The following is a 13690-nucleotide window of genomic DNA, read 5'->3' as shown; positions in this document are numbered from 1 at the left end:
AGGGTCGGGGTGCTGGTCTACCTCCCAGCTAAGTTTTCAAAACTATAGGCAGTCTCTTCAGATCCACACCTGTTCAACTTGAGGTGAGCCTGGGAGTTTACATAAATAACTTTAGGGAATCGCTGTCTTGATCTCCTTCTTCTGTGATCTACCTGAACATTCTGGCTCCCCGAGGCCCTACTTCTATACCTTTCAACAGAAAGCAAGGACTTTAAACTCTCTATACTGCCACACATTCCTGTGAATGTCTCTGCTTCTGAGGCTGCATGGCAGGAGGATGGGGTGGTGGGGGTGGAGAGAAAAAGCACTGAGTTTCCCCATGTTTTAGTGCCACAGCTTCCCTGGTTAGGGCAGCTGCTGCTGCTGTCCTGCCCCCAGAGGATTTCCTGGGGGTGCCAATTTGGTGGTACTGTGAATTCTGGTCTCTTTCCATAAGTTGACTGCTACTGTTTACTTTTCAGAGATCTCAGAGAGCTGCTCCATGCATTCTGTCCAGCGTTTACAGTTGCCCTTGGTGGGAGAGACAGGACGGAGCGTGATTACTCCCCTTGCCCAGAGCCAGACACTCACACTGGTTTTTATTGCAAGCACACGTCCACCTCTCTGACCAGTTGCAAAGCTCGGCCTGGAAAGTCTCATCCACAGTATTTGCTTCGTTTCCCTTTCTCACCATATGGGCAACTCAATCTTTCTTCTCTGCTTAGCCCATTTGCCCATTCTGTCACACTATACCTAATTCCTTCTTGGTTCAACCACCAGACTGGTTGAATACCACAAATACCACATCTCTTCCATTATCTCCTTCTGTGCTTGCCTATAGCCTGTGAACCTGCCTCACATTAAATTCACATTACAGATACTCTAACAGCCTGAATGTAGGTAATATACTCCAATAGTTTATATATCCATATGATGCCTTTTGTTATTTTAACTTTTATAACATCAACACATTTTTGCTAAACTAGGGGACAAGACAGGAGAGATTGCTACTGATATTAGTTACTAGTGACTCAAAAGTTACAGTGAATGCAACAAGGCAAGAAAAGAAAACTGAGGGTACACATCAAAAAAGATTTTTCTTTTTCTTTACTTTTTAATTTCCTAATTTGTATTATAGTTGTACATATTGTTGGGATTTGTTGTTACATATATGGACATGCATTCAAAAGAATTTGGCTGAAAGCACTTCCCAGCATTTTCCAAGATTTTTCTTTTGTAAATATATTATGATCGCATTCCTAGAAAACTCAAGAAATTATAGAAGGAAAAAGCCCACTAGAAAGAGAATTTGGTAAGATGGGAAGGCAGAATAAAATGTATTACTTTTTAAAAACAGATTTTTTTTGACCCAGGAAGTAGAAAAAATATTGCACTCACAAAAGCATCAAAAATTATAGTACACCTAGGACTCAGTCCCTGGAACTGTCTTCCAAAGATCGGCAAATCGGAGCAGGTGGGACAAACCTGTCTTGTAGTGTGTTGATGCGTGGCTATGGACTGAGAGCTGAGAATAGCTTTTATAATTTGTATATACGTGGAAGAGAACAAGGAGAAAGAGGAAACCACATATAGCCCACAAAGACCAAAACATTTACTCTTATCCTTCACAGAACAAGTTTCCATAGAAGTAAAGGCACCAAAATATGAGAATACATGTACATTGGTGTTTGCTGCAGCATATGTTGAATGAAAAAAAAAATGGAATAGAGCAAATATATGTCAACTGGAAAATGATGGCATGTGTTGCGGCACACCCATTCCACACAGTATGCAGCTACTAAAAGGAATGAATTATACCCACACCAGCTGATTTGGAGGAATTTCATATACATATGTAGGTATATACACAGTACAGAAAGATAGATGGATAGATAGATAGATAGAGAGAGAGATTGAGAGAGAGAGAGAGAGAGAGAGAGAGAGAGAGAGAGAGAGAGAGATTTTACATATATTAACAAAAAACAAGATGCAGAGAAATTTCATAAAATGATTTTTTAACAGACGGACAAGCTGCTGACTCCTATACATTAACATGGAGAAAGGGGTTGGGGTATTAGACTAAGGGGCATGGATATTTTTGTTTGCCTCTGGGTTTGCCTCAGAGGTTTCTGAGCTGGGTAAGGAGAAGAGAGACCCCCAGGAGTTGAGGCTTTATAATGCAATCTTCACTACTCATTACCCAGAATTCTAATTTATAAGTGACCAACTTCCGGTTAGCAGACCACTGCCCAGTCTGCTGTTCTGTCACCACCAAACCCTCCCCATCAAGGGTGTTCTCTCATTTGGAATCAGCATCCTTGGATTCTGTGGCAGTTTAGCAGCTTTGTGGCTTTGGCAGCGGTTTGAGTTCACCCTGATTCTGAAGTCTCGTCTACTGTCCCCCAACCCCCAGCTGCAACAGCACCACTGTACAGTCATGTGTCGCCTAACAAGGTTCCCGTCAGTGATGAACTACATGTATGAGAGGGGTCCTGTGAGAGCATGTGGCCCAGGCCACAGTCTTAGTGTGGGTCCCCTCTATGATGTTCACAGGACGTTGAGATCTCCTCAATGCACTGCTGAGAGCACATCCCTGTCATTAGGACATGCGTGACTGTGTTGTCATTATTGTCTTCTTGTGGAGTGCCCGGGAAGTGACAACCGTGTCCCAGGCAGTGGCTGCTAGGTCAGGGGCTTTCCTCAATTCGGCTCTCCCCTGTGGACGGGGCACCTGGCCTGCTAGCTGTTGGAGCCCTTTCTGCATGATGCTGTCACCGCTCTCATGGGAATTAGCAGAGGTTTTGTTGAGCACCTCGCTGGGGTGAGGAGAAACTGAACCCTTCACCCCTCTCCCGTTCGATGTGTTCTCCCCACTTCAAGGAATACATCGCTTCACAACCTCCAACACGAACCCGGCCTTGCTTTACGCTGCTGGTGCAAGCAATAAACTTTACGTCTTTGACGTCCCTTGCCTGTTAAATATATTTGGTGCAGTACCCATTTCTGTAGTCATTCCTTGATTATTTGCTTTTGCTTCCCAACAGAAGGGAGTACCCAAGGACCTCGTGTTTGCTAATGAGTTGCTGGGTGCTGCTACATTCCAATTATTTATTAGGAGGTTTTCTAGGCTTCAGCATCATCTCAACATGTGTTAATAAGTTGTTTTCAAATCACTATTAAATTTTAAAAACATTCAAGCATCATTAATGATGTCAACAAAGATCAAATCAGCAAAATCAGTCTTTACCTCGTTACAAAACTTACATTTTCAGCTGTAAAAGCACTAAATTGTGGTCTGGCAAAAGGTTTAACCATCTGTATAAGGGAGTCATTTATTTGTGCAGTGGTTACTGGCTACAAGACAAGTGATCTGAAATCACCATGTCTGCATTTGACCATTATGTTTTAGTGGCAATCTGTGCCAGGTGACCAAGGTTACCCTGCATATCTTCCTTGGGGCAGTGATGTGGTGAGGTGGGGTCCAGGAATTCCCAATTCATAAAAACTCCAAAAAAAAAAAAAAAAAAAAAAAAAAAAGCAAATGAACCAGTCTAATCCATGACCTTTTTTTTTTTTTTTTAAATAGGGAATAATAACTGTCCTAGGGTTCTTCCAGAAATCTTAAGAGAAAATTAAAACAAGTGACAGACTGGAAGAAAACATCTGCTACATATTCCATAGACAAAGGCCCGATATCCAGAGGACACAAAGAGCTCCTACAAATCAAGAAGAGAAATCCAGCTAACCAATCGGCAAAGAATATGAGATACACGAAAAAGACTCAATTTCACCAGCTGTTCGGGAAATGCAAATTAAAACAGTAATGAAACACCATATTTTTGCTCTCCAACTGGCAAAAACTAAAATGGCTGATATTATCATATACAAGCAAGAACGCAGGGAAATGGGTACTGTCACACTGACAGGAATATAAACTAATGAAATCCCTGGGGCAGACAACTGGGAGTACGCATGAAAATTAAAAGTACACTGTTGTTCCCTCCAGTTCCACTTCTTGGCATCTATCTCAAAGAAATACATTTGTACACAAAAATGCATGCCTCATTCGTGACAGAGAAAAACAGAAAAAGTGAAATGTTGATTATAATGGAGTAGTTCAGTTGATTATATTTCATTAACCCTCAAAAATGGTAGAGGTAGAAGCATATTCACTGTTAAATGAGAAAATCAAGGTACAGAACAACACGTATACTGTGAAACGAAACAAGATTATCTTTATAAAGCACTTATCATCTCTATCGACAAATGTAGAGAAGAATGTGGAAGGGAACACAGGGAATTGTTGAAGGTGGCTCTGCCCCTCTGAGAGGCACATGGTTGGTACCCAGAGAGAGGAAACAAAAGGGGACTCTTACATTTTGATCTGTGTACCTGCCCCCATCCTTGGTTTCATTTATCTGCAGTTAACCGCAGTCTGAACATATTAAATGGAAAATTCTAGAAATAACAATTCCAACAGTTTAAAATTCCGTGTTGTTCTTCTGTCTCTGCCGGGGTATAAATCATCCCTTTTGGTCAGGGCACCCCCGCTGCACGTGCTCTCTGCTCATTAGTCACTTAGCAGCAGTCTCGGTTATCTGGTGGATGTCACAGTACTGCAGGTTGTATTCAAGTAACACCTTAAAGGGCTAAGGAAAATAGGAAAGCTCTTCCCTGTCCATGTGCCTGCTGTGACCTTTGCACACCCTTGATAGGACATCTAAAGAAGGCTGACTGCTTGGTGGGTTTGGCTCACTCACAAGAACTCAGAGACATTCACTTATCTCAAGGGTAACACTCTCTTAGGGATCTGGCTGGTCCTTGATGGGACAAAGTATCCTTGAAGGGGTGGCTTGGTCCATGCAGGTCTTTAGAAGAGCTTTCTTTGTTCTAACTTGTATTTCAAGAGCCCCATCAGGAATAAGAACCTGGAGTCTTACCTGTGGAGAAGATGCTTTGCCCAGGACTTCCCAGGTGAGACCCTGAAAAGCTGCCCTGGGGCTCCCTAGTATATGACTTGAGGTGTTGGTGTTTCCCCTGATCTGGTGATATGTTTTCTTCTCTTTCTCTCTCACCTTTCACTTTTATTTCCATATTATTACTAAAATAAACACTCTCTTGTATAAAGAGAGTGTCTTTATTGTCTATCAGATCTGACCGGCCAAATTCAGCAGCTGCAAACACACTTAACACTTTAATGGTACGCACCTTATTTTACTTAAAAATGTTTTCAAAATGCAAGAATAGCAATGTTAGCAATTCAGATAAGCTAAAGAGAAGCCATGATGTGTTTCCTTTAACTCTCTTGTGTCCTTACAAAAAGAAGGATAAACACAGCGCAATTAGATATTTTGAGAGGGAGAGAGATCACATTCCCATAACTTTTATTAAAGTATATTAAGATTGATCTACTTTGTTATTACTTACTGTTGTCAATCTCTTACTATTCCTAATTTAAAAAGTCAAACTTTGTCACAGGTATTTACATATAGGAAAGAACACAGAACTTGTGGATTTCACTACTACCTCCAGTCTCAAGCATCTACCAGGGTTCTTGGAATGAACCCACAGATAAGGGTGATACACTGCACTCAAGAATCCTTTGTGCAATTAAAAAAGACAAAAACCATCCCCAGCCCAGGAATCCAGGACTCCCTAAACTTCAGACTGAAGGAGAGATCCCTGGAAGGAAGGCTCACCCTACCATGATTGAGTCTTTTCCTGCCCGCCATGGAGTTCTCTGCCTCCTTCCTTTCTTATCTTCCTGTGAGTAAAGATGAAGGAAAGGCTTCCTTCACCAGGTCCTTTTCCTTCTTTTCCTCATCAACTTGAACTTAGAGAAGACATGTGACCTTCCCTGGCACCTAGACAGTAGTGACCTAATGCCTCCTCCTTTGTTGGGATGTGAGTTTTCCTGACATCTGACTAAGGCACTGACCTTGGAACTCAGCAGAAATGGGGCTCAAGTATTGGCTCCACCCCTTCCTAGTGGTGTATTATTGGGCATGTTTATTCATCTCCCTGAGCCTCAGTTCTTCACCTGTAATAAGGCAATAGTGGCAACAGCTCTATGAAAGATAATGGGAACTCTACCTCTTTGACTCTTGCTGACCTGAATCCCTCCCAGTTCTGTTCAAACATTGACACCAGACATTGGGAAGTCCCCATGGCACTCCTAGTTGTCCTACCTCTGGCCACCCTTTCAGGCTCACTTGGGCAGCTGCCAGGGGCCTGTTACAGTTTCCCCCACGTAAACTACTGTGGTGGGCTTTTGTTCCTTGACTGCCTAATTAGTGACGCAGCCTGGATGCACCTGGCAGCATCTCTGCTTTTTAAACAGCTGACATGTACCTGCCAGATGGGGAGTGCTGAATGACATTCGTACTTTTAGGATGGTTTAAATAAGTCCTAGTGCAGACTGTGCGACAGAGAGTGGGTCTGGCCCAGGGGGTCATGTCACTATGTACCACCAGTAGCTAATGAGGCTCTCTTCACCCTGGGCAAAGGGTTCGCCCTGAAAGGAGGGACATCTCAGCCTTGTATGTTCTCTATCTTTGAAAGATACTGGTGGATTTTAGCAGGGGGCTCATTAATATTTTCAGCAATAGATACAGCAAATCCTTTGCTACTTGAAGCTATTCCCTGTTAAGTTACAGCTATATTCCTTGTTCAGTATCAGTGACAAAGCCCCTGCCCACTTCTACAATTAATCCCCTTCTAGTCAATACAAGACAATGAAATACATTTTTTCTTCTTAGAAACAAAACAATGTGTTTCCAACTATCTTCCTGGGCAGATCAGTAAGTTCAGCTCAGCACAGGCTACTGTATTTAGAGTCACTTTTCCTTAAGAGTGCTGAGCCTGGAGGGACCACATACTTAAAGACGTGTCCCTGTTCTCTTGGCATCCACGAGCTGCCTGTTTTGTGTAGAGTTGACACTTTTCTGCAGGGTTATTCTCATATAAACATAATAGTATCTGCTGGCAAAGTTGTTTTTGAAATACTAGAAGGAAAATTATGTTGAGGATGTACATTACTGTTCTGATGAGATTAGAAGGCATCAGCTGCCTTCTGAAAATATGAAATGAGTCTTCTACGAGGGGAAAAAATTTTATTTTAAGACATTTCATTAAAATGAAAAAGGTTTTGGGAAAATTGGTCATTTGAAATGATTCAACGTAGAGCCCCTGCTTATACCATATTACACAATGAATCCAAAATGCATTGAATGTGAAAAATAGAACAATAAAAAAAACTGCAAGGATATTTAGGAAAGTATTAAAAAGATACTTGGCAATGAACAACTCCTTGTTGTTACAGTCACAGTGGCCATCTCTAAATACAAAAGCAATGGAGGAAGTCATAAAAGGCAAGATCAATGTATTTGACTATATAAAAATAATAAAATGAAACCCTGTAATTGATAATGCACCTTACAAAGCCTAATCACTATTATTGTTGGCAAAACAAAGGGGCACTGGTAAGATGCTTCTTTTTTTGATGTAATATTTTATTAGTGCATTATAGTTATACATAATATTGGGGTTCGTTTTGACAAAATTCTACAAGCATGGAATATAATTTGTTCCATTTCAGCCTCCAGTTCTTCCCCATTTCCTCACCGCCTCCCTCCCCCTGTTATTATTTCTCGATTCTATTGGTCTTCCATTTATTTATAGTTTTTAAAAATCAGTACTTTATAGATATGCATGAAGGTGAAATTCAATGTGGTATATTCAAATATGTACATAGCATAATTTGACCCATTTTATTCAGTCTTTCTCTTTCTCCGTCCCTCCCTACCCACTCAAACCCTTTCCTCTGCTCCACTGATCTCCCTTCTATTTTTATAGGATTCTATCCCTCTTTTCATTCCCTTATTTTGGTTTAGCTACTACATTTGAGACCAAACATTCTTGATCCTTGACTTTTGAGTGTGGCTTATTTCACTTAGCATGATGTTCTCAAATTCCATCCATTTACTGGGAAATGCCATAATTCCATTCTTTTTCATAACTGAGTAAAACTCCACTGTGTATATGTACAATATTTTTGTATCCATTCATCTTTTGATGAGCACTGAACTGGTTCCATAGCTTGGTTATTGTGAATTTGTGGCTATTATCAATGAGGTGGCTGTATTGCTATAGTATGCTGATATTGGTTCTTTCATGTAAATTCTGAGGAGTAGGAGAACGGGATCACATGGTGGTTCCATTCCTAGTTTTTTGAGGCATCTCCACACTGCTTTCCAGAGTGGTTCTACTAATATGCAGTTTCACTTACATTGCAGAGTGTGCCTTTCCTCCCACATCCTCACCAGCATTTATTGTGATTTGCATTCTTGATGACTGTCATTCTGACTGGAATGAAATGAAATCTCAGTGTAGTTTTGATTTGCATTTCCCTGATTTCTAGGGAAGCTGAACATCTTTCACATATTTATTGGCTATTGGCATTTCTTCTTTTGAGAAATGTCTGTTTAGTTCTTTGTCCATTTATTAATTGGGTTATTTAGTTTCTGGTGTTAAGTTTTTTGAGTTCTTTATGTATTCTGGATATTAATCCCCTTTCTGAAGAGCAGTTCCCATTCTGTAGACTCTCTCTTCAGGTTTTTGTTTCCTTTGCCATGCAGAAGCTTTTAGATTTGATGTCATGCCACTTATTGATTCTTCGTTTAATTTCTTGTGTGTTAGGATCTTAGCAAGGAAGTTAGTGTCTGCATCAAATGTTTGAATGTTAAGCCTATGTTTTCTTCTAGTAGTTGCAAAGTACCTGGTCTAATTCCTAGGTGTTTGATTCACTCTGAGTTGACTTTTGTGCAGGTGAGAGATAGGGACCTAGTTTCGTTCTTCTACATATGGATATCCAGTTTTCTCAGTGCCATTTTTAAAAAAGGCTATCTTTTCTCCAACATAGTTTGTGGCAACTTTGTTGAGTATCAGATGGCTGTATCTATGTGAATTTGTCTCTATGCTTCCTATCCTATTCTGTGGGTCTTCATATATATTTTGGTGCCAATACCATGCTGTCTTCCTTCCTCTCTTTCTTTCTTTCTTTTTTTTGAAAAAGGAAAAAGAAGATTTATTGTTTTGCTAGCAGAGAAACTGTGGGGCTCCTGTCCCAGAAGCTGTGATTATGCCCATTAGCAGGAACAGGGACTTTTAAAGAGGTGACTCAAAGGCTGCATTCCACATGTTCTCTGTTTGGAGTTGTTATCAACTTGTTAATTTGGGAGACAATTATTTCTGAGATCTTTTGGTGCCATCCCCAAAGTCTGGATTACTTCTTTCCTGTGGTGGGTGTGTACTCGGGGACAGATAACTCTGCCCAGGATGGGGAAGAAAGGTAATTCAGTTTCCCCTAAGATTGGAGGGGGAGAGAATAGGGAGTTGCAGGGAGAGAGGAAGAGAAACATGTCCATTTCAAAAATCAGCTGCAGTGGCAGAGCAGCAAGGGCTATATGCAAAGCATAACGTAGACCACTATTACATTTCTCCACTGTCAATTTCTATATTCTATTTCTATGGAAAAATGGGCAATGACATCTTCAAACTGCTTCCAGCTGAAAGGGGGTGAAATTTGGGGAAGTAATCCAAAGTCCTTCTTCTCTGTCAGGTGGGGTGTGGACAGTTAAGGGCATTCAGCATCAGAGCCATCCAGAGGTCCATAGTGGCAGATGGCAGGTGACTGGACAAGGCCTACATGGGGCGGGATAATGCTAGGAAAACAATAAACCAGACACCATGCTGTTTTTGTTACCAGAACTCTGGAGTATAGTTTGAGATCCAGAATTGTGATGTCTCCAGAATTGCTCTTCTTGCTCAGGATTACTTGGGCCATTCTGGGTCATTTATTCTTCTAAATGAATTTTAGAACTGTTTTTTTTCTAGTTCTGTAAAGAATATCATTGGTATTTTGATGGGGATTTATTGACTCTATATAGTGCTTTTGGTAATATGGCCATTACCAAATTTTAATTTTGTCTATCCAAAGTTATGGGAGGTCTTTGCTTTTCTAAGGTCTTCTTCGATTCTTCTTCAGTGTTCTAGAGTTTCTATTGTTTTTTGACTCCTTTTTAGATTATTCCCAAGTTTTTTTTTTTTTTTGAAGTTACTCTGAATGGGATAGTTTTCCTGATTTTTTTCTCTGTAGATTAATTACTGGAGTACAGGAAAGTGATTGACCTACCCAAATTGAATCGTGAGGATATAGAACACTAAACAGGCCAAATTCCAGCAATGAGATTGAAGCAGTGATAAAAAGTCTTCCAACAAAGAAAAGCCCAGGACCACACAAATTCTCAGCTGATTTCTACCATAACATTAAAGAGGAACTAATGCCAATCCTCCTCAAATTATTCCATGAAATAAAAAGGGAGGGAATACTGTCAAATTCATCCTATGAAGCCAGTATCACCTTGATACCAAACCCAAAGTTTATTAAGATAGAAAACTTCAGACCAACATCTCTGATGAATATAGACGCAAAAATTATTAATAAAATATTGGCAAAATGTATTAAAAAACACATTCAAAAGATAGTGCATCATGATCAAGTGGGTTTCATCTGAGGGATGCAAGTTTGGTTCAACATCTGCAAACGAATAAATGAAACTCATCACAAATATCCATCACCCATTCATGTTAAAAATGCTGGAGAAACTAGAATAGAAGGAACTTACTTCATTCTTGTTAAGACTATATATGAAAAACCCAAGTCCAATGTCATACCGAAGGAAGAAAAGCTGAAAGCATTTCCCCTAAAATCAGGGACAAGACAAGGATGTCCACTCTCATCACCCCTATTAAACATAGTCCTTGAAACTCTTGCCAGAGTAATCAGGCAAGAGAAGGAAATTAAAGGGACATGAATAGGAAAGAAGTCAAATTATCTCTGTTTGTGGATTATATGATTATATATTTAGAAGACTCAAACGAGGCCACCAGAAGACTTCTAGAGCTGATAAACAAATTTAGCAAAGTAGCAGGATACAAGACCAACATACATAAATCATTCTTTTTTCTATATTCCAGTGAGGTGCTTCTTTGAGAATGTAGAAATTAGGGAACTGGTGTCACCTAAGAGGGTGCCAGATATCCATCATTATGCCTGGCCAACCCATTCTTTTTTTTTTTTAAGAGAAACCTCTTGTCACAACTTTCATTTGGCCTCGGTGGGCCACTTTATGGCATACAAGACCATTCTCCTCTCTGGCTGCAGCTCCTGAACCCGGAGTGGCGTTTTGACCCAAAGACGGAACATTCTCAAGCCTGCCAGTAGCTTCTATCCCAAAGGACTAGAATTGGGTCAGTTGGTTTCTCTTTTTTATATTTTAGAGTTAAAAAAAAAAAAAAGCAAATAATTAGCTCATTTGCTTTGGGGACTGAGTGATAAAGGGTACTTTCAGGTATAGTTGGGGCCAAGGGAAACCAAAATCATGAGAAAGCAGCAGCTCTGGTCAGCAGGGCTGGCAGGTGCAGGAGCAGACAGACACAGGGAGTGAGAAGCACCGAGGGGGCACGGAGAGCACATGCTCAGGGCACCATGGCTCCCGATGACTCCCAGGTCCTAGTTCTGGCTCCCATTCAGCTCTTATTATGGTGTCCTGCTGAGATGGTCAGCATCACTACACAGGCATCCTAGGTCTGAGCTCAACAGGGTTTCTATTTCTGAAAATCAAGTGCCAAACTAAAACTTACTGTTTTTGTGACCTAAAACACATTACAATGTGACTTGGGGTTCATCATTCAGAGGTGGTGTCATGGGAGAAAACACATCTCCAAAGAAGGGTCCCAGGAGTTCCCAGAGAAGACTCAACTCAGTACCAGAAGGGTTCTTGGTATGTGTGTTGGAAAAGAATTTCAGCATGTGCCAGTTGAAGGCATAGACAGAGCTTTATTTAGGGAACTAGGTACATATTCAAGGGAGAATGGGCCAATCTCAAGAGAGACACCTTTGGGCTAAAGCAAGGAATATACATTCAAAGGAGATTGTGGGCCATCTCCAGAGGGGAGACGGCAATCTGCTGGTGTAGGGTGTTAATATTTATAGAGGGCTGGTACTAGGGGCTGGATTTGAGACGGAGTCAGGGCAGAGTTGTATAATTTTGCTCCAGTTTTTCCTACATCTGAACACTGCTCTCATTTTACAAAAGCATGGGTCAGGGGCATGTCACTCAGGAGTTGCATTTAATTTTGGGAGCTTTTTTATCTCAGTGGCTCATGGGCATTTCCTTTGAGACTCAGTATACCTCCCTCTCTATCCCAAATCCCTAGTTCAGTAGGGGTGGGATATAATTATATTTCAGTAAGAAAAAACATAGCACATTTTTTATCTTGTCTGGAGAAAGGGCATTGTATATAGGAGGCGGCTGGTCAGTCTGGATAGTAAATGGGGTAGGTTGTAATAGTGAATGCACATAGTCCACAGAGGACAGGGGCTGGACCAAGGACTAGAACTGACATAGAGTTATTGTTCCTGTGGGCAATGGATGCCTTGTGAGTCTTCATTACTATGAGAGCCCCTCTCTTAATACCGCCTACTTCTCTTTGTTTTGATTATCTCTGTGGTTGGAAATGTTCATTTATCAGTCTCTCAATACTAATCTAGTTTTTTCCTCAGGAGGAGGTACCTTAGTTGCAGGTGATTTAAGAGTTCTTGCTTACAAAAAAATATCCACCCCAGTAAATTAATGAATTGCCTTTTAGGTCTATAGTGTATGATTGGCACAGGTCAGTCTTCCTGAGTCCACTGAGCTGAGCCCAGGTCCTGGATCCTGGTTCACTGATTAAGGTGAGAAGACTCCATCAGGACTCTTAGCAAGCAGCCACCCATCCTTATTTGCTGCCATTCCAACAAAATCATTGCTTCCTCCTATGTGTATGACGATTATTAGTGTTACCACTTGTCAGCAAATGCACTCAACAGCCTCCAGCTGGTATCAGATCATGTTTTTGTTTGATTTTCAAACTATGACAGCAAAACATTCAATCAATTTCACGAGGACATCAGTCATACCGGTTATGAGCTGTCACTCAGATAACTGCATGTCTTGGAACATTCTGCAATTTTAGTGACACCAGAATTGTTACAGAAGGGACCTTAAGAAGTCATCTTTGCTCTTTTTTCTTTAGATACCCTGAGTTATTATAGAAAGATGCTTTCCTATCCTGCTTTTTAAGATTCCCAGAATCTCAATCCGTTTAATTACCTTCTTGACAAAATGTTCTTTTGCATAAATATATTTTCAATGTAACCGAAAATCGTTTCTTTTTTCTCAAATCTCTTGAACACTGAATTACAATTTATCGATTCTTCTATATAATAGCAAATAATATAAGTAAGTTCTCTTACACCTATATTTCTTTAGCAGTAATTAGCTCATGTGCAATTGGCTAACAGGGAAATGATGTCATATAATTCCCAATCTCATTTGTTCACATAGGATCTTTTTTTTTTTTCCTAATAAGCTAAAGTTTTGAATCACCATGTAAAAGCAGCTGAATGCACAGGATGGAACACCCTCCGCTCTCCCAACATTCCCTTCTGTGGGCCAGGGTAGCCGCATGTTTGCTCTTAGAAATGCTGATTATGCCATTTGTCCCAGCTTTGTGTGGCTGTTCATATCTCTGTGACTCAGCACCCTCAACCTTCCTTATACCCTCTTCTATCATGATAGTCTCATTTTGGAAAAAATATTTGATGTTT

The 13690-nt window shown here is 40.6% G+C and overlaps 1 protein-coding gene across 3 annotated transcripts in view; it reads right to left on the bottom strand.

Annotated features, from left to right (window-relative positions):
* The window catches only part of Kif6 (kinesin family member 6), a 392117-nt gene that overhangs the window by 66690 nt on the left and 311737 nt on the right, over positions 1 to 13690 (bottom strand). The gene's annotated exons all lie outside the window — the stretch shown is intronic.

The sequence above is a fragment of the Sciurus carolinensis genome, chromosome 7 (assembly GCF_902686445.1).
Source record: "Sciurus carolinensis chromosome 7, mSciCar1.2, whole genome shotgun sequence".
NCBI lineage: Eukaryota > Metazoa > Chordata > Mammalia > Rodentia > Sciuridae > Sciurus > Sciurus carolinensis.
This window is presented reverse-complemented; position numbering and strand designations above follow the sequence as displayed.